The 6,421-nt window shown below is 40.8% G+C and overlaps 1 long non-coding RNA gene across 1 annotated transcript; it reads left to right on the top strand.

Annotated features, from left to right (window-relative positions):
* Positions 1-480: 480 nt before the first annotated feature.
* Positions 481-6,189, top strand: LOC125904522 (uncharacterized). Its single transcript, XR_007451459.1, has 7 exons — positions 481-3,254; positions 3,341-3,432; positions 3,618-3,831; positions 4,101-4,163; positions 4,255-4,332; positions 4,573-4,678; positions 5,925-6,189. It is a non-coding gene; the product is annotated as an uncharacterized LOC125904522 (long non-coding RNA).
* The last annotated feature ends 232 nt before the right edge of the window (positions 6,190-6,421 follow it).

Here is a 6,421-nt window from a genome sequence, read left to right as displayed (position 1 = left end):
TAGTTGTTTGCATGTAACAAGATGTTACTGTTGCGATAAATCAGCATATAATAAATGTAGGTTGTGCAAGGTCTTGAGTCTAGAGCTGAAACAATTAATCGATTATTAAATTAACAGCCAACTATTTTGGATGATTAATTTATTGGTTTGAGTAATTTTAGAAGGAAAAAAGTCAAAATTCTTTGATTGGAGCTTCTTAAATGTGAATATTTTTTGGTGTCTTTACTCCTATATCACAATGAACTGAATGTCTTGATTAAGGCCTAATCCACACGGACCTGTGTACTTCTGAAACCGAAGTATTTCAGGCTCCGGTTTCAAAAAAAACTTTGTCAATACAAGTGGTGTGATAAAAAAAATATGATATTCACACAAAACCGCAAGACCTGCTACCAAGTGATGTAATACACATGCCAAAGCAGTAGGTGGCGATGTAACTTCTAACGGAAAGGCCATTTTAACCAATCAGAAGTCAGAGTCAATACCGGAATAGGGAAGTGCGGAAAATAAAAACCACCCGATCCACAAAAATATCGCAAAACAGCCTTACCTTTCTTTCTTTCTTTCTTTCTATCTTTCTTCCTAACAAACAATGGCGAATCGAGGCAGGGGAGAGTCTTTTGTGTGGACAGATAGCGAAGTAGAATTGCTCCTCAAGGTAACAAATTAATAAAATACAAGAAAATGTGGACTGGGAATCTGTCCAGGCAAAGTATGCCGATATTCAAGCTCTCTTCATTGAGCAGTAACGTGAAACGTCTGACGATTTTCCTCATCGCAAGGAGGACATAACCAGGGCCATCATCACCAATAAGCTGAAGCAAATACGGAGCAAATATAGGAATGCAGTAGACAAGGGTCGTAGAAGTGGTTTTGGCAGAGTGGTTCTTCTATACTTAGAGCTTTGTGAGCAGGTATGGGGTGGTTCACCTGCAACGACTGCCACTGCGTCCAGCATAGAAACCTCAGATATTAATACAGCTTCTAGACAGATTCTAGTATTACCGGAAACGTCCGAGGTGTATGAAGAATCAGATGGACCCAGCACTTCATCGGCGGTGAAGCAGAGAAGAGATCTACTCCAGGTATCCTATGTAAGGCCTAATGAAGGAGTTCTTACACTAATGGATATAATGAAAGTACTGTAGGCTAGCTAGCCTATGCTTGTTGTATACCGTTATATAGGCCTATGTAGTTTCTCTTATGTAGGCTACACAACTGCGTGTGGCCAAACAGCCAAATCACGTAGAATAATACACGGTTTCAGAAGTGCACGGGTCCGTGTGGGCCTAAAACAAGACATTTTTTTACCTCATGGGGTCCCCCTACAGTTGAAAAACAGTATTGTCTGTTAGAACTGTCGCAAAAATCTTTCTGCGTGTGCATTTGTTGACAAGCCAACAATAGCCTACTGGTGAATTTTCTGAAGCTGGCCGTGTAATGCGCGATCAACCTGTCTTCAGAACAGGTAAAGTAGCCTTATAGCATTTTGTACATAGCTACATGATTAGGCCGATTGCTTTAGTTATTTATTCATTTTCAAAACTCAGAAATGAGTTCTGCTCTCTGCATGTCAGGGCAGGGGGGTGTTAGTGGGTTCAATGACAAATCGCATTGGTGATTTATCGCATCACGGATATTGTAACGTGGACCCAGAATAGACTCCGCAGATATAAAGTTTGGTGTAGCCATAGCAACAGCCTTTATAAACAACAAGTAGTGATGTGACGTTTGCGAACGAGCCGAATCTTTGAACCGGCTCTTTGAAGTGAACGTGTGAGCGGCTGCACTGTCTTTCTCCCTCCCAAACTAGTCTCTCTCAACTTGTTCCAGATCAAATAATCTGAAATTAATGGATACGAAGTAAATTAAAGCAAAAAACAAAGAAATTAGGAACTGGCTCGTTCACTCTAAAGAGCCGGTTCACTTGTTCCCTTCAAAGAGCCGGTTCAAAGACTCGGCTCGTTCGCGAACGTCACATCACTACTTTCTCCCTCCCAAACTAGTCTCTCTCAACTTGTTCCGGATCAAATAATCTGAAATTAATGGATACGAAGTAAATTAAAGCAAAAAACAAAGAAATTAGGAACTGGCTCGTTCACTCTATAGAGCCGGTTCACTCGTTCACTTCAAAGAGCCGGTTCAAAGACTCGGCTCGTTCGCGCACGTCACATCACTACTCCTAAGTAGAGGTAACAGCAGTAACAGCAGTAACAGCGCCAGGTCACCATTGGTTGGGCATCCCTCCTCTTCTTTCAGTTCACGCCAGCTTATGAAAGCCGGGCCAATATTCATCCTTGTTCGAGCTCTTGTTTTATCGCTCTCCCATTTTCTTTTCTTCGTCTCCTGAGACAACACCTTCACCTTCTTCCTTTTCTTTGTCGCTTCAGCCATGACAACCACGTCTGTGGTATAATCTGGAAATTTACATACATACACTTCACACATACCTCACACATATTAGTAAACACCTAATAGCCTATTCTTTTTTATTTTTTTTATTATATCATTTTTAAATTTTAAACACCATGGCAGTGTTTGATCCTGCGTGATGTAGCGTAGAGTTTGTGCTAATGCCCACTCACAGTTATTGAACATCTAACAAATAAAATTATCTTCCATAATTCATAAAGGTCATAATTTCACTGTTAATAATAGTATAAGTTTCCCTGGGAAAGATTTGTTCAGAATTTCTGTGCAGATAGTTCAGATTTTATAAAGTGTGGTTGTATGAGGCACTTATCCATAGTCAGTGTAGTGTATTAATCCCAGGCTGAGAGGCAGCAGGACCAGCAGTCCCCACACCAGAGCCTCTCTCCTCTGCTGCTGGCACAGGAGCTCTTAAGCACCTCCTCCACGCCAGGTGTGCTGCACCTCGTTAGGTAATGCAGCACACCTGAGCAGATCTACAAGGAGGGAAAAGGGACAGCAGCAAGCAACACATACACAGCCGTAACTCTGATAACCCATTATGCAACCATAATCAAATTAAAAAAAACTGTCAATGGGATAACCACATTCAGGTGTCACAGTGTAGATATCTAAACTCAGGTGCAGGTAACTCCAATTATCAGGAATGGGGTAGTCTTTATAAGGGTGGTTAACAGCCTCTTGAGCTGGCTGGTATGGACTTGGTGGGTAAACTCAGTGTAACAGATGGTGGCAACAAGTACATATGTGTCATGGTTGACTATTTCAAATTTGGTGCACCCAAAAGACTGCTAACAGACCAAGGCTCAGGATTTCACAACAAGGTATGGTGATTATGCAATGTAGACCACAAACATGTAACTATTGCTGTGCTGGCTCAGCTAATATTAATTTGAATGGTCATTTCAAGGTCAACTACAGTCTGTGTGAGAGACTGAGCATCAAGAGGAGCCTGTGCTGCCCTTATCATCCACAGACCAAATTGAATGGCATGATACAGAGGTATAGTATTGTTGTTGGTACTTGAACATATTTGAGCCCTTAATAGCCTGACACACTTATTTCATGTTCCAGTCTGAACAGGTAATCATTAATGGCACTATCTGGAAATGGGCTGCATTATCATACATGACAACCCAAATTATCTTCTGCCTCCTCATGCATGTACCTGAATTCTGCATTTTAAGGTCCCTGAACAAACTGGTGGCTGAGCACTGCAACCGTTGGGACCAGTATCTCCTGTCAACCTTGTTTGCCCTGAGGACCAAGAAGCAGCTGATGACACAATACAGCCCCTATTACCTGATGTTTGGGAGGGAGGCCAGGTATCCCTTGGGGCCATATGAAATATATTCTGAGGACATTTTGTACCTGGCCCCAGGAAAGGAGCTGGAGAGTCAGGTACTTTAAAAAAGATTATTTGACTGATATGTCTTTTCTGATTGATCACATTATTGTTCTAATAGATTGTGAATGCCTATTTGACAATGGTCGAGAGGAAATGTGGAGCTACCATTATTGACAGTTACATCATGACATCACTGTGGCAGGGAACACAAAAAGATCTGAATGGGAGAGTAGAATTGATTTTTTTTTAACCCTTTAAATCCAGGGACTTTTTGGCAATTAGATAAATACTGTATATCTATAATATTTGATTTCTGTTGTAGTTGGCCCTTGACTGTGATGTGGCAGCGGGAGCAGTCTGTCACTAAGGACACTGGACACTCATTGTGAGTATTCCTAAATGCTAACAGATGTGAACACAGCAATGACACTGTTATGTTTGAAGGGTTGCTGTACTTTGTTCTTGCATTTCCATAGATCATGTACCTTAAGGAGATGAGGTCCTTGTACGTGGATCCATGTGGGGCAAATTGAGAAGTGCAAACATGCAACAAGGTGAATCAGCTGTAATTTGTGCATTGGACACAAACATGTATTCATGCATTTTGGATAACCTTGAGGGAGCAACAGGCTGTTTACATAATTTCCCTTATGACTGTTGTTTCACTAGACTGGCATAAGCCTGTCCTTTTTGAGGGCCTTTAACATGATCCAAGTGGTCTTGAACTGAAAATCATCTTACTTGGGCTTGTGTTAAAATTGCTTAACTGTAATCAACCTGTGTTCTCTGTGTAGGGCACTGGTTTGCCAAAAGCATCCTGCCATTGGGAGATGGGCATGTTCTACAGTGGCCCTTCCAAGACAACAGGACACAACGTCATGCAGTGTGTTTGTGTGCAAGGTAATGACTCAATTATCTCTCTCATTAAAGGAAGTCATTCAAATTATACTCATCAGGGGCCGGTTGCACCAACTGGTCTTTACTAAGCCTGGTCCTAACTGCTAAGTCGGTCTTAGTTAAGACAGTCTTTAGAATGGACTTAAAGTCAGTTGCACCAACAGGGCTTACGCCTGGTCTTAACTACACCCAGTCTTGGTGATGCACGTTCATGAGAAAGCAAACGTGACTGTTTATTGCCTAGCAACGAGCGTTGCTAAGATACATTGTTAACATTCTCCCGTTGTCACTTCACATTTTGCGGCATCATTATGGAGGATTAGCACAAAAGGAAGGGCAATTTTACTCATAGTGAAATAAGAAAATTAATAGAGCTGTACAGTCAGCACAGAGACACGCTGACAGCTAAGCAGTCAAACGTTGTCACAAACAAAAGCAAGCAGTCCATCTGGAGAGAGATCACGGAGGCCGTTAACGACTGTTCCGACTCTGGCAGCCTGCATTCAGAGAGCGATGTCAGAAAAAAGTGGAAAGACCCTTTGAGTAAGGCAAAGAAAGATGTATCTGCAAAAAAAATCCCTGTAACCAGTGGGGGTCCTCCCACGAAAACATCAATATACAGTATATAGCGACATTATTGTTATGTTTGGGGAGGGTTCCCCTGCTTTTACCAGCTTGGTCAGTGTGGAAAGTGGCAGTGTCGATCCACCACCGGAGGAGGATGCAGCGGATGTGATAAGAGTGTTACTCTGAATTGTGAAGGTGTGTAACCTATTTCACATTAACTAGGCCTGCCCATTTAGTTTCGTATTTATTCAAGTCAGATTTAACAAATTTGCTATTTGATTTCAGACTCGAACGATGCCTCTCCTGCACAAAAACGTGTGCCCTTTTTTTTTTTTTTTTTTTTTACAAAATCACATTCTTATATCCATCCTTGGCTTGAACTGCTTTTTGGGCAAAAAACACACTAACGCGATGGCTAAGTAAGTTGACCTAAATATTTAGCAAGCTAGCTAGCTTAAATCACATACAATGGTGCGCCGTGAGGCCAAACCTAATACAACACGCAACAAACGGCGCTGTCCATAGTTCTGAAATTATCGCAAATAACAAATAGGGGGTTACGGTGTTTCACTCTCCTCTCAAACACCATAACCCAAAAAACAACAAAAATATTTTTGTCAACTACCCAATTAGTTTCGTATTTATTCAAGTCAGATTTAAGGAATTTGCTGTTTGATTTCAGACTCGAACGATGCCTCTCCTCCTCAAACCGGCAGCAGCAGAGTACCACCCAAGGAACGGAGGAGACAGTGTGATCTTCAGCAGATACTGCTGCAGAAGGAGAACATCAAAGTGAAAGCTTAAACCAAAAAATTACAGACTGAACAGGAAAAGTTGGAGTTGGAAAAAGAGAAATTAAAGTTGGAGATACAGTTGCTCCAACAACAAGTTATTAGGCTGTCATCTCGCATTTCTGAAGAGGAGCGGTCCTACATGGATTTGAATTAGCCTATAGTGGCCCAGTAACAACACAATGTAATGTAGACAATCGCATATTTATTTAGCAACATTGGTGTATATTAATAATATAATAATCACATACTTATTTACTAACATTGCTGTATACTAATGATATTTTTACATTTGTGACTAACAATAATGATGATGATGATGATGATGATAATAATAATAATAATAATAATAATAATAATAATAATAATAATAATAATAATAATAAAA

Source organism: Epinephelus fuscoguttatus, linkage group LG17, assembly GCF_011397635.1.
Source record: "Epinephelus fuscoguttatus linkage group LG17, E.fuscoguttatus.final_Chr_v1".
Lineage (NCBI taxonomy): Eukaryota > Metazoa > Chordata > Actinopteri > Perciformes > Serranidae > Epinephelus > Epinephelus fuscoguttatus.
The sequence above is the reverse complement of the archived record's forward strand: the minus strand, read 5'-3'. Positions and strand labels throughout refer to the sequence as shown.